Source organism: Manis pentadactyla, chromosome 5 (assembly GCF_030020395.1).
Source record: "Manis pentadactyla isolate mManPen7 chromosome 5, mManPen7.hap1, whole genome shotgun sequence".
Classification (NCBI taxonomy): domain Eukaryota; kingdom Metazoa; phylum Chordata; class Mammalia; order Pholidota; family Manidae; genus Manis; species Manis pentadactyla.
The window spans coordinates 160,749,252-160,774,760 of record NC_080023.1 but is presented as its reverse complement, the minus strand read 5'-3'; the positions used below and the strand labels follow the sequence as shown (position 1 = coordinate 160,774,760).

Here is a 25,509-nt window from a genome sequence, read left to right as displayed (position 1 = left end):
GCACAGATCATAGACAAGGCACAGTTGCTTCATCCTTACAGACGAGATGATTAGCTAAGATCTGTCATTTCACTTACAGGCAGATTGAGCTAAATGTCCTCAAGGCAGTGAAGAAATAGGCACCATCTAATTAATTTTATCGTGTCGGCAATCATGCTAATGATAAGAATTCTCCTTCAGCCCCCAAAATTCTGGTTTCGGTGTCCAACAAGGATATTTGCCAATTCTCCTTTTTGCTCTGTACTCTGTGGATGTGGCCTTGATCCTGGAGAGCAATGGTACAGAGGTGAGTTTGGGAATCTGAATTGGTTAGATGGCTACTCTGACTACTAGTCAGATGGTCTGGATGGTGGATTAACTGGAGGGCTGTGAGAAGAACATGAAACTTTGGGCCAAAAACTGAGTCTCATCATGACTTACTATCATGTGGTTTTGGGTAAATCCTGAGCCTAGGTGTTCACATCTGCAAGATGTGGATAATAGTAATTATTACATAGCATTGTTCAGAATATTAAGAAACTATCCTGAGATTAAGAATGATCCTGAGAGAAGGAGTTCAGGCTGATGGAGGAGAGAGGTAGTAATCAAACAATTGATCTTCAACACCTGTATCCTGGCAGAGGTCAGTCCAAGGCCCACTGGGGCACCTTAGTCATACCCTGTGCCTCTTGGACTGTGCAGGGCAGAGGGGCTTGATGGTTTATGTTCATGATCTTGGCTTCTCACAGTCCTTGTCCTGAGTGGATCTTGGCTTGAGCTCTACAGTCCTATCAGCAGCTGATAGCAAAACATTTCTTTCGATGTAAGGCCCCCCACACATGTGAATTTGGGCCCTAAAGCACATTAGCCACAGGAAATAGAAAACGATAGCTTTCAGGACGCTGCATCTAAATGGACACAGCGGGCACTGGCTTTTGGACACTTGGTGGAAACATATACTTTGCTTCTAATGATCAAAACCCATCTCCCTCTACTAAACCATGTGGAAAAGTTCATTTAAACACTGTGACCATGTTCAAGATGGAGGGTTCAAATGGTAAGATGGGGTCAAGGTAGAGGCCAGGATGGAAGGTGGCTGGTTTGCTCTGTGGGGATCCTTCCCCCTGCCCAAAGGGAATGAGGTTGATTCTAACTGGGAACAGTCCTTGTGCCTGGAGTGGGTTCAAGCTGAGGGGTGGCCCCTGAGCCCATGGGGAAGGGTGGGCACTAAGAGCTGTGGTGAAGTGTCACGTGACCCTTGCCAGCTCTTGTGCCTCAGTTTCCTCATTTGAGATCATGGTGCTGAGTTGTACTTAGTGAAAGAAAACAAAGGGATGGCTGTAAAGTTCTTTGATTACACAAATCACTAAATAATAGCATTTAATTATTTATAACGTGTTTTGAGATCCTGGAATGAAAGCAATGTAGGCGGCAGCATGTTATTAACTGGTTGTCAGCAACCTTTGTTCAGGTAATGGACTGAATTACTATATTAATTGGATAAGGTGGTGGAGAGGAGTGAGGGATGCCCCATCCCCGCTCCCTTCCCGTCCACTTCCCTGCTCTCCCCAGCCAGCCCCAGGGGGGAAAGTTTGCCCACTTGTTGTGAACCTGTTTCCTTATCTGCAGTCCTTCGTTCCGGAGCACCTGGCCTGGGCTTACCGTGGTCGTCACTCAGGAGGGCGTTGTGGACGAGGGCTTTCTGGGGTTGATGAGGCTGCTCTCTGCTGTCCCTATGTATCAATCACCAGCTATAATTAGACTGTAAACGTCCCTTTTTTCCCTCTAAGCTTGTTGCAGGTCACATGGCTGATATGTAAATCTCAGCCCCTGGAGCAGTTTAATGGCCGAGGTGACCACAGGTAGTAACTCAGGCTTCCCTATAAATGGAAAATAAAAACAACAACCCATTACGGATGATGGTAGTTCGGCAACCTGCGCGCGGCACGTCGTAAACTTGAGCTATTGCCTTTGTGCATGGCTGGGGACAGGCGCGGAGTGGGCTCCAGGTGGCGGGAGAGCAGATTTGCAACCTGCCATTTCCACGTTGTCTCTTACTCTCTGTCCTGGCCCAGCCCAGCCACCAGGTGCTGGAGAACTTCACCCTGCCCTCCCCAGCAGGCAGGAAGTGGATCTCAGCAGGCGGGCGGGGCCAGCACTGGCTAGGGAACCTTCCTACCTTCGTTCTGAAGCTGGGAATGACCCTCTCTCATTTGTGCCATCAGTTTTAGGCAGTGTGACAGAGCGGAAATGAACGTGAAGTTTGCTTCTGTCAGTTACTGCTGGTGTACCAGCATCTAGAGGCATCCTAGTATATAATAGGTGCTCAATAAAGATTTTTTTCTTGAATGAAGAAATGAATGAATAAGCAAAGTGTCTGGGCTTGGGAGCTTGGCTCTGAATCCCAGCTCTGCTGCTCACTACTGGTAGTAAAGTGGCAAGTTACTTAACCTCTCTGGACCTCAGTTTCCCCCTCTGTAAAATGGAGCTCAAGTGCCTGGGTCGTTGAGAGGGTTAAAACAGATGACATTTCCAATCATGCGCATGTTACTTCAGAATGACAAAAGAGGATTTATCAAGAGGTTAAGAGGTTTGCCAAAGTTTTCAAGGGGTGGGAAATGCTGGAGGGTGAAGCCTGGCATCCTGAGCCACTCAGATTTAGCGCTCTTCATGGTTCTAAGCGACGTCACAGGTATCAGAGGGGATTTGGTTATTCTCTTCTCCTCTCCTGGGGGATTTGAGAGTCCTCAGAACCTGCTCAGATGTGATGTCCACTTCAGCGAGTGTTGCTGAGGTCCGTGAGCAGCCGGGCTTGCCCTGGGGATGAGAGTGGATAAAGTCCAGCCCCTGTCCTCAAGGAGCGCCCAGGCTGGAAGAGGACAAAGAGGCAGTGAAAATGGCAGTGGGGTATGGACAGATCATCAGGGTGTCACATACAGACCTTTGGGGGAACTCACAGCCAGGTCTCGGGGTGCCTGGAAAAGCCTCACAAAGGACAGGATGCAAGATGAGTCTTGAACAATGAGAAGAAATGCTTCTCTGGTGAAGGGAATGGAGTATGAGTGACAGAAATAAGAGGACATGATTTCAAAGTGTGAATATGGATGGAGCTTTCACGGACTAATGAATGGTTTGGTATAGAAGGAGTAATGTAATGGGGTAAATGTAAATGGAAGAGTAGAAGTTCAACCTGGGCCAGATAATATAGGACTTGTAGGTTATTCTAAAGACGTACTTTTTCTTAAGGGCACTGGCAGAGCCACAGAGGACTGTAAGCAAGAGAGTGACATGACCATTTTGATTTGATAAGATTACTTTGACTTACTGGTGAATGAAAAAAGGACTTCAAAAGTAGGCACAGTAAACTCAGATTAAGCTGCAAGTAAAGTTAGCTGGGGGACATGCCTCGCTCTCTGCATATGTAACCTTGTTTACCCTCCCATGCAGCAATGGAGCGAGGCGAGCCAGGAAGGATAGCAGCCGCCAGACGTTGGAAGTTGCAGCGAAGGATCCTTCTCTAGAGTTGTGCACGGGGGCATGGCCCTGCCAACATCTTGCTGTGGACTCCTGGACTCCAGAATGGTGAGAGAATACATTTCTGTTATTTTAAGCCAACCAGTTTATGGTTGTTTGTTATGACAACCTTAGGAAACCAGTACACCTTCAACAATGGCTGATGAAGAAGATGCCATCTTTAAGAAAACTGATTCTAGCAGAGACAGAGGGAAGGACCCATGGTTTATCACCTAGCAAGTGCTGGGCCTGGGATTCACAGTCAGGTTTATCTGAGACCAAGCCCACTCTCTCTCCATTATACTGCTGAGGGCTTTGTGTGCAGCCCTGCTGGGAAAGATGTTAGCCGCGTGTGGGAGCACCAGGTCTGGAAGGTGAAGACAGACGCAATTAGAAACTCATTTGAAGCCACTAGGAACCATTTGACCCACTTGAGGGACACTAGGGTCACTGCTCCTTCATTTCTCCCCGTCAGTCACTTGAGTCCCCACCTATGTTTTAGCATAAATCCCCCAATTCCAAGGAGCAGCTGGGGTCTTGTTCGGTCAGCAGGGGGCCCATTCTGTGCAGGACTAGAAATTCTGACCAATGCAGCGGAGTATCATCCTGGGCCTGTCCACATGGTGTTGCTATTGAACACCAGTCTTGCACAGCCCAGGGAGCCTGGTGCTCTGCGGTAGTGAGGTCCTTGTAGGCCTAAATCCCTGCACAGCTCACAGAGATGGACTGCAGGTGTGACCCAGAATGGGCCAGGGCAAGCAGGCTTTCATTACATAAGACCTCAGCGGTTGCATCCGCAAGCTTTTATGTGGGATAAGGTAGGTTGTCTCTAAAACCGTTACTGAAATAGTCTTCCTGATCTGAGGTTACAGGAGCTTCATGCCCTCCTCCCGGGAGAGGGATCATGGGAAGGTGTTTAACCAGATATGGGGAGACCAGTTGGGGGTCTGGTGACTCCCACAGGGAGGCCTTCTTCACCCCTAGATTTAAGTTAGGGCCCCTCCATTATAACCACACATGATGTTCTGAGCTTTCATTTTATTGTACCTATCATATCGGTAATCACATGTTTATTTGTGTGATTATTTGTATCATGTTTGCCCCACATGACCCCTGAAGAGGGAACCCTGTAAGGGTAGCTACCGAGAATGTGTTCCCACTTTTGTCTTCTCAAGGCCTAGTACAGAGTCTGGCATATAAGGAGAATTTGGCAACTGTGAATACACTATTAGACGCAGCAGTTCAAATCTCAGCTCCATCGTGAATTATCTTGGTTGTGAGATCTGGGGCAAGTTGTCTAATCTCTTTAAGCTTCTGTTTCTCCATCTGAAAAGAGGAAATAAAAATATTCCCACTTCAAAGGGATGTTGAGAGGATTGAATAACATAAAAGCATGGAAAACACAGCACTATTTCTGGCGCAGAGCAAATACTCACTGTACAGTGATTTTAAACCTTTGGTTTCCCTTCTTCCTCCCTCCCTTCTGTCCTCCACCCTCTCACTGCTCACCTTCTACTCTCTCAGAGTTTTGTGTGTATATATGTGTGTATGTGCATGTTTGTGTGTATCTGTGTTTGTGTATATATGTATGAATGTTTTGTATGGGTGCATATGTATGTGTGTGCTTGTGTGTCTCTGTGTATAAGTATATATGTATATGTGCATTGTGTGTATATGCATATTTGTGTATGCATGAGTGTTTTTGTATGTGTGCATGTGTGTGTGTCTCTGTGTGTCTCATATATGTGTATGTGTTTGTGTATGCATGTACCTGTGGCTTGTGTGTTTATGTGTGTGTGTATGTATTTGTGTATGTGTATGTTCACACGTGCACCACCAGCACAAGAGACTCTTGCCTTAAGGACTAGGACTGTGCTACCAGCTCAGAGCCCCCACTGCCTTGGGGGGCTGGGCACCAAGAGGGTACGTAAGGACCGAGAAGCCCTCAGAGCTGGCCTGAGGTGGTGGTAGCTCCACTCCCATGAGCCACCTGCAGGGGAGGAAACCTCCTGTGCTGAGGGTCCATCCTTTACCTGCGTCATAGCTCCTGGCCCCTAGGCTTGGCACAGTGGGATCATGGAAGGGAGAGAACAGGGTAGGGTAAGGGGGCTTCCTTTATGCCCACCCTTAGGAATTGCTGAAGGGCAGTTATCAGGGAGACCCTGGGGATGCTACCCTCTAGTGACCTTGGCAGTTGTTAAGCTCTTGCTGCCTCAGTTTTGTTTCTGTAAAATGGACATTTTTTGAGTTAACAGTAGAACAGAAAGTCTTAAACACAAACATACTCAGGCCAGGTAGCCAAAGAGTGAAGCAGGTTCATTTCAGGAAAAAATTCTGTGGGGAAAATATCCTGACTTAAAAGGGACAGATGTTTTTCAGCTCCAGCCAACTGATACTATGTGAGAAGCTGAACTCAGAACTTCCAGTTTTCCAATGATTCAAGGGAAGGAAGAAATCTGGACTTTTACATAAACTCCTGCAAATTTTCATGTTGGCAAAGCATTCAGATTTTCTTAAAACATTCTATGTGGCATCAATAAAACATCTCTATGTTCCAGATATGGTGATCAGGTCAATACTCTGCTATGAACACGTACTAAACACTAAATAACACATATATTTTCAGATTGGGTGCAGAAAGAAGATGTGGGGGTGGGGGGTGGAATGTAGTGGGAATAGTCCAGAGAGCTTGGGGGACAGGCAGTGAAAGCATAGATCAAGTTGTGGGAATGTGTCTGGCCTCTGGCCCCAGGACATACCCAGCACCCCATCTCTGTTGATGTAGGTAAACTAGCCCACTGTCTCAATGGTGGGATATTAAAGGTCATGGCTGCAGGGTCTGAATCCTCAGAGGGTAGGATGGACTCCTGTCCCTCCCTCACCATCACTGAGCTGCAGGATAGGGTGTCTTCAGAATGAAGGGGTTCAATTGAGAGGGGAAGAGATTCTTGAGCTGTTCGGTCTGACATCTGACCGGGCTAAGCCAGATGGCATGGCACACCCTGGTTCACAGATGCCACCCAGGTCCTTATGAAGCGGGTGCCAGCATGGGAGGTGGGGGTGTGGTCAGTGTGCTCAGCTGCCAGCCCACCAAGATGCTCTCTTTCAAATGCATCTCAGTTAGTGTCCAGGGAGCTGTAAGTGCCCTGGGCATATGACTTCAACTTCCTGAGTCTCTGTTTAATAAACCTGGCCCTCAAGGTTGCTGGATTATCTGGTACACTGATTTTTTTCTTTCTCCCTGGCTTGTACTTGCCAGTGTTCTGCAAAACTGATCACCACGCTTGCTTTTCCTCCAAGGGAGGGGACTTCCAAGCTTTTGAACAGCCCACCTGAGCCTGGCCCTGCTCCTTTTTCCAGAGGCCACTTCAGGACCTGAAGAGGAAAGGCCCAAGAGCTCTTTGGCCTCAGAAACCTTTATTGACACAGTTATCTATCTGTTGATATGTGTGACATCCACACACTCACTGCTGAAGAGTTTAGGCTTCTTCAGATGTAGGATTGGCAGAGAGATGCAGTGGTTGAAGTTAACACGGAAATGGGGAAAAACTTCAGCAAAGAGAAGCTGTGATGGGAACAGGTGGAATGTAAATGAATTAAGTTGAAAATACTTTTTTGAGCTCATATTATGATTCTAGGCACCTGGGATATGGTGAACAAGATAAATATGGTCTGTGATCCACTCCTAGAGTCCACAAGCCACGAGGGAAGACAGACACTGAGCAGAAATGACAGATGTGGAGAAAGTTACAAGAGGAAGTTCAGTTATGGGGATGAAGACGAGGAAATCTAGCAGAGCCTGGTGCAGTTTCCACAATGAAGCAGTCTGGGGTTTTTAATAGTAATAATAATAATAATGACTAATAATTACCGAGGACCCACTATCTGCCAGGCATTTTGCATGCGTGATCTCATCGAATCCCCAGGACAAGCCACTGAAATATATTTTTTAAAGAAACCATTGCTCTAGGAGGTGAAGTAATGCTGGTAGTTACGTGGCTGCCCCGTGGTGAAGTCAAATTTGGGTTCAAGACCTCATGGGTGTGCAGGGCACAGACCCAGGGAGCTCTGGGCTTCAGCTGGTCCTGCTTGGAGGCTGGCAACCTAAGTGACACCAACGTGGAACCTGAAGCCTCCCTTCTATTCTCTTCCTCAAAAGCATGAGCAGGTTCTCTTAAGGCAGGAGGAGCAACCCTGGAAGAGGAGATATAACTTCAGGAAAGACAGACACACAGACAGGCAATGAGGAAGGACTATATCCATCTCGTCTCCGTTCTTCAGCAATGCAGAAGCTCTAGATCCATTCAAACGTCCTGGGAGGGTATTTCTCTAGGAGGCTCGTGCCATCTATTGGGCAGCTCTCCCATGGGTATTTCCAACTTTCCCTTTCTGTTTGGTGTCTATTGAGGCTGAGGAAGTGCCTGAGTTCTATTCCTCTGAAGAGAGAGGGATGAAAGAAATTGTCTGGTGTCCAGTTCTCTGCACCGCCACCCTGAGCTTCATGGACTATCCCAGAGACCAGCCCTTCAACTCAGTGAGCAAATGAGAAGGGAGCATATGTTCGAGAGCCTTCTGACACTCAGGCAATACCAGAGGCCCAGGGAGGAGAAGGAACCGATCTGTGGTATAAACTTTTCCGGACTTACAGATAGCATGAAGCTTGACCATTAGAAGGGTACTTGGTGTTGGAAGTTATTTTTTTTTCCCATACGCTCTAGAGATGCTTGCATGTGTGCCTATGGCAAATGTGCCCTGCTGGGATTTGATCTTCCAGGCAGAGTGAGGGTTGGACAAATTTTTACTGGGCCTGGTTGAACTTGGGCTGTGAGAACAAGAGGCGCAAAGGCACATGTTTAGAAGCAAACAGGATAACTCCTCTGTGTTTCCGAATGTTCATTTTTCTTTTTAACTTCTGTTTACCATTTTCAGCCAGAAGTGGTCAGAACTGAAAGTGCTGGCAGCCAGGAGTGAGGCTGACCTCTCCGTGGCAGAGCGTCCCACCTCAGACTGGCCAGGGTGAGACTTGGGTGCTGGCTCAGCTGGTGACAGCCCAAATGTCGTAGCATATTCAACAAGAATGGATGGGCACTTTTTATATGCCAGGAAAATGGAAATTGTTCTGGGAAATGGAGATTCAAAGATGGTGAAGACATGGCCATCCCTGATGTCTCAGGACCATCAGAACTGAAGCCAAAAAGAATACATAATCAAATAAGGTATCCCAATATGAAGACTTAAAGCAAGGCTTTATAGTAAAATTGCATGTCTTTAAACAGAGAGGAATGAATAGTTCTAGGTTAGGGAAGGTGTTGGGGGCAAGCTTCAAGAGCTTCATTTAAACTCGAAGAAGTGTGTAACCTGGATAAATCTTGACATCCCACATGGCTCAGTCTGATTTTGGTGGTGTAACACAAGAGATGGTGAAAAAAGTAAACATCAGTTTTGAAAGTATTTTAAGCCTTTTGTCTAATTAGTTTCTGGAGGAAGTGGTAAATGGAGAGGGCTGTTCTTACAAATGTCTCTCCTTTTATTGTCCCTACTCAGTATCTTTTACATGGAGACTCCTGCAAAATCCCTCTGTTTTCCAATCTCAACTCTCAATACCATGAGCTTCCCCTACTGTCAGTATTCCTGTATTTTTAAAAAATATTTCTCCCCCATATTACCTATGTCTACATCCTATAGGCATTTCAGTGAAGGATATTTCCCTGATTCTGTTTCCTAAGGAAGTAGGGAGGGGTGAAGATCCTGCGTACTCATATTTTAATGATTTCTATTCCTGCAGTTGAATGGGGCTTCACTAAGGTGGTAACGGAGGAAAAGGGCGCCCTGGCAAAGGGAGACCTTGTATAAAGTCTTGGAAGCCTAAAAGAAAACACTGCACTTGGGTGTGAACAGAGCTGGGAATGCTCATGAGGAAGTAGGAGAGAGATAAGGCTGGAGAGGTTAAAAGGAGCTGGATTATGAATGACTTTGAAGCTGATGACTAGGAGTCTGGACTTGACCCAAGAGTAATGGAATTCACTAAAGGTTTTCTGTTTGTTTTAAATTTGGATAAGATGGAATCAATTTTGCATTCTAAGAAGATGATCGTGGTGGCTTTTAGTAAGGTTGGGTTGGATGTGAGGAGAGGCCAGTAGCCAGAAAACCTGTCAGGAAACTTGTAAATGACTGGGCAGTAAGACCTACATTGGTGCGACCCTGAGACGGGAAGGAGGGAAAGGATTTCAAGATGGAATGGGCAGGGGCAACGGCTGCACAAGCTCACCAGCATTCACTCATTTGTCAAGCTGCTTGTGGAAGAAGGTATCAAGCACAGCATGCATGGATGCTCTGTGCCTCAACACCCAATCTGTGTGCACAGTAGGGTGATTGCACCTGCAATTAAAACAAGTCCAGGCATAGGAGCCTCTTTCTGACGAAATGGACCAGTGGATTCAGAGCAAGCATTTGGGTGGGGCTTATCCCCATTTCCAGTTTTCCTGGCCACTTCCAACACCGACTGGTCCTCAAGGACCAACCTGGCAGTACTACCCTCTTTCCCAATCCACTGCTCCTCCCTGCTTGGCTTGAAATTTAAGTGGAGGCCATAGGACTTCTTTCCCAGGGCACATCCAAGAGAGTGGGGAGGAAGAGACATGGCCTTCAGAGGCAGACGTATTAGGACTCAAGTCCAGAATCCACCAGGCTTGAGAGTCAGTTTACCTCTGAGAGCTTCAGTTCTTTATACATAAAATAGAAAAGTGTGCCTCTCTTAAAAGGTGGTGAAATTATGAGATAAAACCCTTAGCTGTGTGCTTGGCACATAGTGGGTGCTCAATAAATGCTCCAAGTCATTTTCAAGTGGAAAAGTAACTATGGTAACTGTTAAAATGCCCATTCTTATTGTAGACGAGGACATTGAGGCTCAGAGAATATCTACATCTATCTTTATCATCTATCTATCTATCTATCTATCTATCTATCATCATCTATCTATCTGTCAAGCAAACACTAGCTATGGAATATGGTTTGTAGTGTCTTATAGTTGGAAAATTGCCTCACTTCAAGCTGGATTTTGACAGTTCTAAAGAACTTCCAGAACCTAGGTATCCCCAGGATGATGACACATAGCACTTCAGTTGACCAAGGGCCTTGGATGTTGGATTCTAAGGGCTGCCACAGAAAGTTTGTGTCTCTGAGCATCATAACTATCTGCTCTCCTCTTGGCTAGAGCCACTGGTCCCCTCAACAGCAGGCTCTTCATAAGCCTCCTTCTTCCCAGCTCATCATAACATGGCTCACCATGGTCTTAGGAGGAGCTGGGACCAAACTCCTCTGTGGAAAGTCTGTTGTACTGTCCAGGAAGAAGAGCAGGGGAGCGGGAAAGAGCCACACCCCACCCTTCAATGGGAGCCTCTACAGCCCTCAACGGCACAGCCATCAGCCTGGGGACTGAATGGAATGAAGGTGGCCTTGGGGACGCTTTCCCCTCTGCCACGAGGGCCAACTGAACCCTCCGAGGTTGTATTAGGAAAGGGTTTTAGATCTTACAGGCATTTAACTTATACAATTCTGCCTTGAAAAAAAAAGAAGAGAGGAAAACAAAAATTTAAATACACAGATGATTTTAACCATGTATCTGCGCAGTGAGTATAGGCACAGAGTGAGCCTGGGTGGGGAGAGGTTAATCTGCTAGGTGGGTGTCCGCTTCCGCACACAGTGCCTGAATGCCTTGCAGCACCAACTGTGATTCTGGTGGTGAAAGATTTGAATGTTTTTGTGCAACATTTTCCTGAGTGCACATCTGTGTTATCTTTTAGTGCTCAAGGGAAGAAATGATGGTGATTTGTTAATATTGGAGAAAAAAATCTGGCTTTGTGGGTAGATTGAAGGAAGGTCTGTGAGTCCCCAGTATGCATCCGATGTCAGGGATTAATGGTGGGTGCCAGACCTAGTTCTTTTCTCCTTATGGGTACACGTAAGTCTGAACAATTTTGTGTTTGGGTGGGGCCAGGTGACAGGTTCTAACTAATGAGTGATGGGTGTTACTACTGGGTCAAAATATGTAATTGCCATGGCAAGAACCTCCAGAGTTGTCTCTTTCCCAGGTGGTGGCTTTGTAAGCCTAGGATCCTGAGTGACTATGACAAATGGAACCTCCCTGCCTGTCTGTGAGAAACAGGTGGTACTGAATGAGAGAGAAACCTTTGGGCTTTATCTGATATTTGGGGGCTTGCTTGTTACACCAGCATCACCCAATGATCCTGATTGAGACATATGTTAAAGGGGATTTTTGGCTCCTCATGATGGTCCCTTTATGCTGTAACTTTAGAATCTGGAGGCTCCACTTGAGTAGCAGCAGGTGCCGTTTATAGAACCTGATTGCTGAAGCACAGTGCTTGGTGCTTCACACACACAGTATCTCATTAAATTCTTACCATGATTACATGAGACTGATACAGTAATTTCCATTTTGTAGATGAGGAAATGAACGTACAGTGGTTAGATACTTTGTCCAAATTCACAATGGCAGGATGGATTCAGTCAGGATTTTCTTATACCAAAGCCAGTGAACTCTATTATATCACCTTGTAGCTTCAGAGATTTTGGCCCCCAAGAGAGAGTGCTAGGCAGCTAGGGGCTGGGTAAGGTTTGGGCTTAGCCTCCCTGGTGCCAGCCCAGACCCTGCAGTGTGCCAAGCCTCCAAGCGCCTCCACTTACCCCACACCCCCTCCTACACTAATGATATTTACTCTCACCACCCTAGCAGGGTGTTCCACTGCCTAATTACTGTTTAGAAACCTCTGAGGATGGAAAACATGATGTTCAGTGCTTAATGGTTAAGGGATTCATGTCAAATCTTGAACACTTTGGGAATCTTGGGAATCGTTGGTGCAGGGCAGGGACGCCAGGGGTTCAGACCAGGGAAGGTACATTGTATCCTAGGGGGTAGGGGCAGGGGTTCCGGCACTGTCTGCTCAGGCTAACGCCAAAAATTCTTGTATCATCTAGGTCATGTGGTGGTGGGACTGTCGTTTGCCATTGTCACTCCTAAATCCCTCATTTCTGATGTACTACAAATCACACAGTAACCCATTTATTGAGTGTTCACTATGGGCCAAGAGCCTGTTTGGTAACCTGCTAGTTGTAATCTCATTTGTTCTTCACCATGTGAGGTGGGCTCCTGTCTGCATTTGGAATCCGAGGCTTACAGGGAGAAGTGACTTGTTCAAGGGTGCACAGGTGGTGGGTGGCAGATCTGAATCCAGGTCTGTGTCTCCCAGCCTGAACTCTTGCTCCCCAAGCATCCATTTGTCTCCTTCGAATGAAGTCTGGAAAAACAGAAGTATCTTTGGAGTCACAGTGACATGACTCTGAGACCTCAAACGGCGTGCCTTTGCCTTTTAATCTGTCCGAATTAAGGTGCGTACTTCTCTTAAGGTGGGAATTGTGGGTATACTTGTGTGTGTGTGTATACATATACATATATATGTATATAAAATACTAAAAACTGCTGTCTTTCCTGAAGATTCTCAGGTACGGCTTTGGAAGGTGGTTCAGTAATGATCCTCTCTACCCCAGACTTAGGAAGTCATCACTCTCTTGAATATCCCCCAAGATGGGATGCTCACCACCTCTCAAGGCAGCTCTTTGTCTCAGGGAGCTTTATCTGAGTAAAGGTGAAGCCAGAGGAGCAGTCCTTATCCCCAGAGGATGGAGAAAGAAGAGGAGGAGGAGGGGTGGGCATTTAATGGTTGCGTCCTGGTGGGTGTCGAGGGGCCACACCTGTGATGGTGATGACTAGTTGGTGATAATGGAACATTTTCCTAATTGGCATTAATGACACCATTTGGTCTGGACACCCACCTCCTGCTCTTTCTCCTACCACACCTGGCTGAGTCTCTGCTCTGCATGGGAACAGCTGGCCTGCAGATACCCAGCCTATCCGGCCAACACCACTTGGTCCTAGAAGCTGGGGCAAAGGGTGTGCCTGGGGTCTGGGCCCTTTCACACCCAGACAAGGCTCTGGTCTCCCTTGCTCTGAGTACAAGTAAAAGTTTGCTTTTCTTCCAAAGCTAGATGGTTGTTTTCAGAGAGTATAGGCCTCCCAAGACCCAGATAGTGGTGTGGACCAGAAATCACTCCTCACTGGGATTTCTCATGACTCCCAGGGGCTAGAGGCTGACTGTCAGCCAACCGATGAGCTGTATGGAGACAGAGAGAGGCAGAGACTTACAGAGACCCACAGGCAGAGGGAGGCACAGAGAGTCAGAATGAGAAATAGGGAGACGCAGAAGGAAGTAGGGAGGGAAGGGGGAAGACGGGCAGGAAGGAAACCATAGTGTATATTTTCACAGACATCATTCTTCTGGGGAAGCAGAGATCCTCAGGTACCTCTCTTCCTTCTTCTCTCCCTTCCTTCACTCTGCCCTGGTTATGCAGAGACTCGTAAGGACTAGGGGACATCAGGGAAGAAGAGTTCCAGTTTTGCCACTTAGCTGAGTCACTTCAGGCAAGTGTCTTGGCATCTCTGATATAATCTTAGCTATAAAATAGAGATCTGCCATGCCCTGGTGGTCACGTGTGTGTGTTGGGGGCAGGGGAGGGTGTGGTGACACCCATGCCTCTTTTGGCTGGAAAAGCAGAGAAACGCTTTCTCCCACGGGAGGGTTCTGATGCTCTGACTCGCGGCCCAGGCCAGAGTGTGGCCAGCTTAGGGCTCCTGTTGTGCGGCCCTGTAGCCTGGTGGGGGAGGCAGAAGGGGTGGTCGAGTGCCCCTTCCCTGGTTCTTCTCCCTCCCCCTGGCCTCTCACTGTCCTCTGACCTGGTCTGACCATGATTTGGGCCATGCAAGGTCTGTGTGGCCATCAATGTGTCCCTTCTCCTTTATGGGCCGCAGTCTTTCCAGATGCAGCGGGAAGAAGTGGTCGTGTAGGTCTGTTGTCCAGGTCTGAGCCTGCTTCCCGCAGGTGAGCTCTCCCTGCTGGTGGGGAGGGAGAGGGGGCCCAGTGGCTCTGGCCTTGGAGCTCATGGTTGAGGGAAACAGATCTTAAACACATAATCACACCCATTATGCAAGTTCGAACCATGTTGGGTACCATGAAGGAAAAACATGAGATTCTATAAATTATTATAACTGGGTGACTCAGCCTAGATTGAGGTTTAATATAAAAGGAATCCCCAAGGAAATGACAGCTCACCTAAGACATGAAGGATGAGTAAAAGCAGTCAGCGATGAAGAAAGAGTGTTCTAGGTAGAAGGAACAGCACGGGGAAAAATCCTGGGGTGGGAAAGACTTAGGAGTATTTGAGAACTCTGCTAGGAGTCCGTGTTATTATTTCATTTGCTCCAAATAAAGCTCCAGGAGGTGAGTGCTGTTACTACCCCCTGGCAAAGACAGGAAAACCCAGAGTCAGGGAGATATATGGGATGCATGTCGTCGTCAAGATTTATTCCTATCTCCTTCTACGCTTTCCCTGGGTCTCAGGGATGAGAACTCCAGCAACGACACTGCGCAGATTCCCTAGCTCCAGAGTTGTCTGTGTGGGGACTTTGTTTTCTCTGTGATGTGGACTCAGGCAAGATGCAGAAGGCTGGAGGGCCCCAGAAAGCCATTCTTCCTTTCAAGCAATGATGGCAGACATGTGAGCCTCTGGGCCCATTAACTGCCCCAGACCTGCACAGAGGGCAGCAGGGACGGCCAGCAGTGGTTTCCTGTAACCTCCTGATCTCTGCAGCTGGAGCAAATTACTGACTTTGGACCACAGACATACAGTGAATCTAAACTCTATGGCAAACTCTCACTCTCTCTCCTCTGACTTCCAAAGGTTTTGTAAACCCCCTGCTCCCTGAATTAAACCCCTTTCTGCCTGAGTTGCCTGGATCTCTGTATTTGGGACCGCATCCTGGATGATATGCAGGAGATAGGAAACTTGCCCAAAACCACAGGCTAGCAAGTGGTGTGACTGGGAGTGAAATCAGGTGTGTCTGATTCCAGGAATTGCCCTCATTAAAAAAAAATTTAATTATTTTTCTACTTAAAAAAATTATTTTTATTAACCATTAAAAAAAAGTCATACATAGGATTCCTTACATCTTGGAAAGGTAAGATACACATGGACATAAAATTTACCATCTTAACCATTTTTAAGTTTATAGCTCAGTGGCATTGAGTACATTCACACTTGCGTGCAGCCATCACCACCTCCCATCTCCAGAACCTTCTTCACCTCCCCAAACTGAAAATCTGTGTGCTTTAAACACTAATTTCCTGTTTTCTTCTCCCTTAGCTCCTAGCAACCACCACTCTACTTTCTTTCTCTATGAATTTCTTTAAGTACTTCATATAAGTGGAATCATACAGCATTTGTCTTTTTGTGTTTGGCTTATTTCACTTAGCAAAATGTCCTCAAGGCTCATCCATCTCGTAGCATGTGTCAGGATTCCTTCCTTTTTAAGGCTGGATAATATTCCATTTGATGAAGAGAACACATTTTGCTGATCTGTTCATCTGTCCATGGACACCTGGGTTGTTTCCACACATTAGCTGTTGTGAGTAGTGCTGCTATGAACATGGGTGTACAACAGGGTCTGATGCTTAATGTAACTGTCACGTAATTTCCAGCTGCCTGGACGTTTCCATTTCACATCAACCTGAAGGCGTGTTATCACTGTCACACCTTTGAGGCTGATGAACGGGACATTGTTTTCCCAAAGCTTATATGCAGTATTATCAATCTTTCCTTGCAAAACCAGGCTGTCTTCCCACCCTTCTCAAGAGCTCATGGGTTAGATCGACTCATCAGGCTGAAGAGGCTGAGCAGGGGAGGTGAGGGAATGGGTGAGGCCTTTGGGTAGTTTTGGGAGCCAGGATGCTAGCAGCCAATCTCTGAGCCCAAGAGGCAGAAGCAAGAGGCACTGCCCTTCTCTGCTCAAAAGCTGGCTTAGGACACTTCCTATCTGACAGGTAGGCTGTGTACTAGGAAACCACAGGTGGGTCTGGAGTGAGTCCTGCTCCTTAGCATGATATCCATGTTACTTTGGGTCTTTGTATTATTACTAGATTTCTGCTCTTACTGTACTTTACCCCCAGTTCTCAAAGGCTGGGACTTCACTCTGGGTTCTTTGATACATTAAATTTGTTCAAATCATTCATTCACCTGTACAATACCTACTAATCAAGTTTGGGTGTGAGTTCAGCACTTGAGATGGAAGAGCAAACAGGCAGATATGATCACAACCTTTTGAATATTACTTTACAGCAGGAGAGGCTCAGAATAAGCTAAGCAGACAAATCCATACATAGGATTACTTTCAACATTGGCAAGTGCTATGAAGAAAACAAAGCAGGGTTGTAATGTATACAATGATTGTGTGCGTGCGTGTGTGTGTGTGTGTCTGGGGGTGGGGCGTTAGGATATACCTCTCTGAGTCTGAGGACAGGACACTTGAAATGAGATCTGAGTGATGAGGTGTCAGCCTTTCAAGGACCTGGGGGAGGGCGTTCTATGCACAGGGAACAGCAGGTACAAAGGCCATGAGGCAGGAAGGAGCTTGGTGTGTTTGTGAAATCGAAAGACAACCTGTGGTTCTCCTCAACTAGTGCTGTTCTAGCAGGACATAGGAGTTGAACCAAATGCTGCCTGCCTCGCTGACTTGCTGAAGATGGAAGCAGTTCCCCACGCTCTGCTCCTGACCATTTCCAGTTTCCCCAGCTTCTCCTCCCAGCCGCGTCTCCTCATGTCTCCCTTCACTGCTCTGTTTCCAGCCCGCACCACGGCTGAGTCCAAGAGGCTAAAGACCTCCTCTTGAACACAAGCTGCTATTTGATCTTAAGATCAGAGAATATTCCCCAGACAGACGGCTGTCTATGTGGCATGCCTTGGGGCACATGGCATTTGGCCCCTCTTTTACCCATACTCGATAGAATGGGCAAGGCCAAATTGGTGTTGACAAATACTTCATTCATTCCTAAATAGTTAATTGAGCACCACCATCAAGAGAAATAAGAATAAGAACAAGCTGACAGTAAATGAGAAATAAGTTAACTAGGGAGATATTTTTTGAGTGTACTTACCTGGGATCTGGGGTTCAGGCAAGAATTTAAGGAGAAAGTGATACATAAGTTGAAACCTGAAAGAGGAGTAGGAATTAGCTGGTAAAGAGACTCACGAGAAAGAGAAGTATTCCAAGCTCTGGAAACTGTATGTGCAAAGGCCCTGGGGTGGGAGAAAGCATGGGGCACTTGGGGATCCACAAGACATTTAGACTGACTTAAGGGTGTTTGTAAAGGAGGACATGTGTGCAAGAATCTGACTGGGAGGTCTTCTAGACTGTAGGGTTCAGATTCTTCAGGTTCTTGTCCACTATGTTTTTGTTTACTTGTGTTTTTTTTTATTGCATAATCCTCCTCTAGAGAGCGAGGTCAATTTCAGAGGTAAATTATTGCAGAGGAGGAGCAAAGATGGTTGACTGACTTTCTCCTGTGCTTTGCCTTCACAAAGAAAGTGATTTCTGGGTGTCCCCTTAATTCTAACTCTGGTTCTCCTCCCGCAGATGCCTGTCCCTGCCTACATGTCTCCTGCTTTTCTAGTTTCTCAAGCAGCCACCTTTATGTTCTTCTTAGGAAAACTTTATGTGAGTTTTCTACTGTGTGAGTTACTAGCTACAGCTCTCAGGCTTGGATAGAAAGACCCCGGTTGTAAAGAGAATGACCGGAGGAAGACAGCATGGAGGGTGAGAGACTAGTGAGAGGACATTGCCCTCATCCAAGTGTGGGGTAGCAGCAGAGTGGGTGAAAAGAGGTGGCTAGCTTTGAGAGATCTTCGGATCTTTTGGATGGTTTGATTGTGTCTTAGATGAACCGATGGGTGGACACAGTCACAGAAAGAAGAACTCTGGCAGGGGAGAAGGTCTGGAGCCCACTGAGGTCAAGGCGTGGAACTTCAACCACAAGTTGTATGACCTTGGGCAAGTCGCTTACCCCTGACCTTCTGTTTCTTCTGTAAAGAGGTGATGTGAGCAGTACCTCCCTCATAGGGTGACTGTGAGGATGAAATGAGTAACAATTTAGGGCTGTGATGGGCACGTGCCAGCTCTATCACTGTTGGTTAAATATGTTCTGATACATTTCAACAAACACATGGCTATTATAGGTCTGAAGTCCAGGAGGGAGACCTGGGCTGAAGGCAGAGATGAGAGATTTCTTTTCCTCCGTGATTGCTCCTGCCTACAGGGTAAATATTTGCAAGGTTAATGTCAAAGCACTTAAGAGATTCAACTCCTCACAGGTAGTTTCAGATTCTTTGGAGGAACTTATTTGCATTCAAACAATTAATATGTCAATTGCAAACAGAGCTATTCCCCTCCTCGGAGCTGTCTGGGGGGACTAGTTGTTGGTAGCACTTCAGTATTTAGTTTGAGTTATGGTTTGTGTTCTGGAGCAATAAAACTGCAGTCCATTTACAAAAAGATGCAATTCACTTTTCCTTATTCTGACTGGTCTGGCTTTCCATTAGCTTGAATTAATGGAATGTCTGGAATCACCCGAACTCACTTGCATTTTGGTCTGAATGCCAGGCTGTTGGGCTCTGAGATGGGAGTGGGGACACGTTCCTCTGTAGTTTGAAGTCCTGGGGTGGTGCCTGATGCAAATTAAGATGATACGCTTATGAGTCCTCCTAACCAGGCTTTGGGCTCAACATTTCTCCCATCCAAAGAGTCTAGTTGAACAAGAAGAATTAAGCAAGAGTGATAGTGAGAGAGGAATGCAGTGGGCAGGAAGATGGATCAACACCAACGAATCCATCCCATCAGCTATCTGCTGCTGTGTGAAGTACCGCCCCCGATTTAGTGCCTTAGAGCACCCATGTACATGACTGGCAAGCTTTCCTGCTGGTCCTTGGGTTCCTGTGGCTCTGTTTCAGCTGGGGCCAGGGCTCAGCTCGGGCCAGGGTTCAGCAGGGCTTCCTGGGCATCTCTCCAAGACCTAGGTCTTCCTGACCTTCCGCCCGGCAAAGCAGTCTTGAAAGGAGAAGAGGGGATGCGAACTCAACAGTCCAAGCATTTTTATTGCTAAACCTGAGAGGGACCCCTCTGTTCTGGTGAGCAGAACAAAGAAGGTGTCTCTTACAGGCTAAGAGGCTTTTTATGGCCAGGTTTTTGGCAGGCTTTTTGAGGGATGGGTCAGGGAAAAGATGGGCTTGTGGCTTGCTGACGTGTCCTCTGGAGAATGCTGGGTAGGATGAAACCTAGGTCTCTCTGAGATGGTGGGTGTGCTTATTCAAAAAGGCAGTTCTTCTGTCCAGATTCTGCCAAGTCTCATTGACCAAAACAAATCACATGTCCAATCTCTGAGTCAGTGTGGGTGCACAGATGACACAGTGTGGATTCTGAGAAGGGGGACTCGTTGGGGGTCACTGCTGTGAGGATATACCTCCACAGCTCTGCAGCATTTCAAAGATTTATAACTGTGGGTTCCCTGTAACTTAGAATATGGATGAAGAAGATGCTGAAATAATCCTAATACTCTTATTAATAACGTATACCATTTTATATGTTACTCAGTCCAGGGGCTTACACAGTGCATTCAGGAATTTAATCGCTCAACAATTCTGTGGGGTCAGTACCACTCCCATTTTATGGGTGAGGAAACTGAGGCTCAGAAAGGTGAAGTCCGTTTCTCTAGGTGTACCTAGTGGCTGTAATTCCTTCTGAAGTGGCAGCAGCAAGCGGCACAAGAGGCAGGCCCTACCTCCTCCCACCCTGGTGAAGAGATCTTTGGACAAAGCTAAACCACATTTCCGAAGGAAGTGCTCCCCTTTGTTGAAAGGTAGGCAGCTTTCACTAAACAGCAGCTTGATGGGCTGAACGTCAGTGAATCAGAAACACGAGGTTGATGTTTGTCTTCATCTGCACAGGGGTTTGGCAGTCCCCAAGTTGCCTTGGCAAGCAGGATTCGGGCTCTGCCAAAACCTGGAGGTCTAGCATAACAGCGCGGACCTTCGGGTCAGGCCAGGCCTCCCGCCTTCCTGCCGCTCAACTCAGAGTCCCTGCCTCTTGTGGCTTCTCTTGCTGCTGCTCCTTACCCCTGAGCCCCGAGGACAGAACAGCAGGAGGGGTCTCCGCAGCCTTGTCCCATGTGGGAGAAGCAGCACGGTTTCCTGGAGTGCTGTCAGAGGTGCCAGGAAGCCCAAGCAACCGAAGTGGGGGCGGCAGGACCGCCTGCGGGGTGTGCTGTCGGGAATAAGCTCAGAGTGAGGAGGAACGTGGCCCAGCAGGAGGGAGACAACCTCGCCTGCTTCCTTTAGGATCGTGGGCTGTAATTCTGAGAAGAAACAGCTTTCAGGCCGAAAGAGTTTGGGACGGACCTGGTTAATCGGGATTTTTTGTAATTGCAGACCTTCTCAGAAGCTTTCCTGTGACAGTCCGAGACCGGCTGGCAGGACTGTAGCAGACTCAGGCTTCTCTGACAGAGGAGCAGTATGCTGGGTGTTTTGTGGGACTGTTGTTCTACAGGATGCACTGCAAGGATACTAAGGGTGATGCTCCGTGACTGCAAGCATCTCACCTGTTTTATTCCTATCTCTGGAGTCTAGTACAGCGTCTGGCTCCTAAGTGGCCAGTAAATAGTAGATAAATAAGAATGCAGGACATGCACTGCTTTCTTCTTTCCCTTCTTCCACCGCATCTCCTTCCTCCCTTCTTCTCTCCCTCCCTTACTTCTGTCTTCCTTCCAAGTATTTACCAGGGCAAGCTCTGTGCTACATCCTAGGGTATATAAGAAGAACAAAACAGGTCTGCTGTTAATTACTTAATTACAACTTTTGACTGCAGGTGGCTGGGTGCTTGTACCCCAGTAACAGGAGAAGGGGAGCTGCTGAGAGCTGCCAGGCCCCCAGATGACCCGAGAGAAGCCCCCATAGCAGGCTGGCTGCAGGTCAGGCATGGTCAGAACCTCCTTTCTACCTTTATTACCCTTCATGTCCTGTTGTTCCAAAGACCCAAGAAGCCCAGACCTGGCAAAGGAGTCCCCCAGCTGGCCTTGTGTGCTGCTGCAGAAGCCCCAGGACCGGCCCCTGGGCTCTGGGGGAGCAGGCCACAGTCGCCTTGCTCAGCCAGGCACCTCCAGTTTCTGGCAGGGTGATGATGACTTGGACTTGGACATGTCACTGCTGTTGATGGAGACTCAGTTTCCTCACCTGTAATATATGGCAGCAACCTCTGCCTTGCAGGAATGCACGGGGCTTGAACACAGGGCCTAGCCCAGCACCCTGCACACTGTGGAGGTTCAGTGTTGGGGGGAAGCCCTTGAACTCCTCTTTCTCATAGATACCCCATTCTCCATGGTCTGAAGCAGGTTTCCACACTTCTGTTGCCACACAATGTTGACCTAATGAATATTGGCTAATGAATATTGGTTGAGTGATGAAGCCCGGGGACAATGCTGATTTAGGGCACAGGCCCGCATCCAGAGGCAAGAAAGGGGTGGTGGCCAAAGTTCTGGGATGTTCCAGAGTCTTGGTCCTGGTCCCGGCTCTGAGGCTGCAGATGCCCCTACAGGGGCTGCAGAATATCACTTCTAGTCTCCCTAAGGCTAACGCTGAGGTTGCCGCTCAGCCAATGCTCTCCTCCTCCTTTAAGAACCAACTCTTCTTCCAGGGATCTGGAAAAATCTCTTGGCTGCATAGGGAGCCTTGCAGGAGCACCCAAGGAAAACAGGGTTGTTCTCTCTGAAGGGAGAAAGCTGTGGGGTTTAGAGTAACCAACTTGCTCTCCATTACCTGAGCGCTGCAGGTTTGAGAGACTTGCCGGGAACGCTGGGGCCTTCCTAACCCCACAAGGGCCTTAAATGCCCGCATCTGGTGGTGTCAGGGGTTGGTTTTACTGATGGTGGAGCTGAACTCTCCTTGCTAGATTCAGGGCTAGGATCTGAAAGTGTGCAGATGGTCAACACTGTGTGGCAACAGAAGTGTGGAAACCTGCTTCAGACCATGGAGAATGGGGTATCTATGAGAAAGAGGGGTTCAAGGGCTTCCCCCCAACACTGAACCTCCACAGTGTGCAGGGTGCTGGGCTAGGCCCTGTGTTCAAGTCCCGTGCATTCCTGCAAGGCAGAGGTTGCTGCCCTATATTACAGGTGAGGAAACTGAGTCTCCATCAACAGCAGTGACGTGTCCAAGTCCAAGTTGCTGAAACAGGGTTTGAAATGAGGTGTGGTGAATCTGAAGTGCAGGTGGTTTTCAGACAGCCCTCTGCCTCCTGGGATCAGAAAGGTGTGTGTTGTCCAGGATGGCCTCCCATTGGTATTGGAAGGGGAAGACCCAGGGAAAGATGTGGAGGGTATGTGACCAAAAAGCTGTGGGGCAACAGGGGAAGAGTAAAGTAGTTTCTTTGTTCAGATAATACTTAACATCTACTCTGGTCTAAATGCTGGGGATCCAGCAGAAAGAAACCCAGCCCTTGACTTAGAGACTCCAGAAGGTGAGTCAGATGTTTTTCAAGTATTACACAAATAAATGTAATTGCATGTGTGAACAGTGCTCTCAAGGAGAAATAGAGGCACTAAAAGGTATTCTAAGAGGGCTCTAGCATGGTCAAGGAGGCCAAGGTAGCTTCCCTTGAGAAAGGAATGCTTCAGCTGAGATCTCAGACAAGAGTGGGAGTTAGCAAAGTAGTGTGAGTGTGGAAGGGGAGGGACATGAAATATTCCAGAGAGCATCAAAAGCATATGCAAAGGCCCTGGGGCAGAAGAGGTCCTGGTGTTCTCTGAAGAGCAGAGAGCAAAAGGCTGGGTGGTGTCTTGAAGATGAAGCATAGGAAGTCAATGAAATATCTTAGGCAAAGGAGGGGACATGATTGTATTTGCATTTGGAAGAAAGTCCCCTAACTCCTGTGTAGGAGGATGTGTTTCCTCCCAGCTGCTGAGAATAAGCTTGGCAAGAAAGGCCTGGGGACTCATAGGCAAGCCAGGTCCGCTTGCCAGGCTTCAGTCTCCCCCTCTCTACGGTGAGTTTGGACTCAGTGGTCGGTCATTTCCATCTAGTGCATATACTCTGTCACCCTTCCTCACCCTCTATGCTGCCTCTCAACAGGACACTCAGTATTGTGGCAAAGGAAATTTTTGTCTTTCTCTTGTATCATTTCACACCAACCCTCGGAAAATGAGTTCCGTGCATATGGGCGCCTATCTGTAAATACTTGGAAAAGAGATAAGAAAGGCAATCTCGGGAGGGCCACTCGGTGATAACCATTAAAGCCAAACACAGGTGCCTGTGATGTAGAGATTCTATCACTTGGCATCAACCTTCAGGAACTACCTGCATGTGGGCAAAGGAGGAGTGTAGGCAGATAATCATTTTAATATTGTTTATAAACTGAACAACCTGGGGCCAACTTAAAAGATACATACAGTCTGAAAGTAAGTATGGAAATGTCTCCCCTCCCCACACCCAGGCTTTGCTATGAACTTGGGTGTAATATATATACATACCATACAAAGAACAGAGGTTTGCCAGAGAAATCCTTAACTGGTTAGGGTGGTTGTCTCTGGAAGGGGACCAGGATTGTTAGGTGATAGCTGTCAGTGGGGACCCTTACCTTCTCTGTAATATTCTAATATTTTTTAAAAGAAGAAAGCATTAGCACACTTCTTATGTGACTTAAAATTAATACAAAAAGAAGACAGGGTCCTGGAAGGTACTCAGGAAAACACTGGCCAAATTTACTGCCACAGAGGGTGTGCGGTGAGGGCTGTAGAGTGGTTTCTGATTTCTAGTTTGCTATATTTCATAGTCTTTACATTTTTTTGTAATGAGAATATATTTACACATGCATGGTGCAATAAAAAAAAAAAGGAAAAAGGAAGTAGTTCTTCCAATTTCGGTCTCTAAGCGAGTTCAGCAGCTAGGAGCAATCAGGGGGAACTGAGGCCCAGGCAGCACATGTGACTGCAAGCGAGCTGCCCGGAGTCAGTGGGTGAGGGAAGAAAAGGCCATCCCCAGCTCCTGCATCGTCACGTGATCCCAGAGCATAGCAAACTGGCTTGTTTTGCAACCCAGGCAGGCCCTTTAACCACAAGCCTGCTGGCTGGCCCCATGTGTGGGGGGGGATGATGCCAACCCTCTTCCCTCGATGAGTCATGCTTCTTCCCGCAATAGCTGGGGGAGGATGTGGAGGAGCTGGGCTCTGGGGTAGAGGCTACTGCCCATAGGCCCTGCTAGGCTGGGTGCCCTGAAGGGTGATGGGCCCCAGGGACCCGCAGGGAAGTCCCTGATGCGGCTGCCGCTCTCAGATGTAGATTAACACAACCACGGACATCTGCTTAGACCACCACAGCCAGTGCCTGTGTGCTGATGGTGAGGAGCGGGGACTTTTGGGGGCTTCCAATGAACCCTGAGTAATGCATATTCTGTCCACAGCATGTGCTCAGGCATCAGGATAACTTACAAGGCAGGGATTGCTGGCCCTGTGGTATAGATGGGGACATTGAACCTCAATAGAGGTAAGTGACTTGTCCAAGGTCTAAGGTCCCAGCTGATAAGTGGATGAAATGGGGTTTGAAACTAGGTGTGGCTAAATCCAAAGCCCTGATGGCTTCCATTGCACTCTAGTTGCTTCCTTTGGTTAGAAAGGCATGTGCTTACAGGTATGTGAGCACTTCTGGTTGGTCACACTCTCAGGTTTGCTGGTGGAAGGGGAAGGACAGGGAGGAAAAGTGGGTGGTGTTCTGAGCTGGCAGCAAGGATAATATGTACTATTTCTGAGCACTTCTCTGCCAGGTGCTAGATTAAGCACTTCATAGTTTTGTGCTCCTTACTCCCTTCAACAACTGGTGAAGCAATTATCTTTGTTTTGCAGGTGGGCACACTGAAGCGCATAAAGTGAAATCACTATCTAACCACATAGCTAGCAAGAGGAGGTAAGGATCAAAACCAGGTCTATCTGGTTCCAAAACCGAGCCTCTGCAGTTACCCACAAGCCCCCTCTTCCTGCAGGCACATGCTCTCTGTGGGACCCAGCTCTCAGCTCTTGAA

At 47.5% G+C, this 25,509-nt stretch overlaps 1 long non-coding RNA gene across 2 annotated transcripts; it reads left to right on the top strand.

The window, feature by feature from the left end:
* On the top strand, positions 1 to 25,509 carry LOC118920841 (uncharacterized). Of its 2 annotated transcripts, XR_005028095.2 has the most exons (4): positions 1 to 286; positions 3,427 to 3,561; positions 20,163 to 20,306; positions 25,334 to 25,509. It is a non-coding gene; the product is annotated as an uncharacterized LOC118920841 (long non-coding RNA). The 2 variants fall into 2 exon arrangements; XR_008997951.1 differs by lacking the exons at positions 20,163 to 20,306; positions 25,334 to 25,509 and adding an exon at positions 8,422 to 8,869.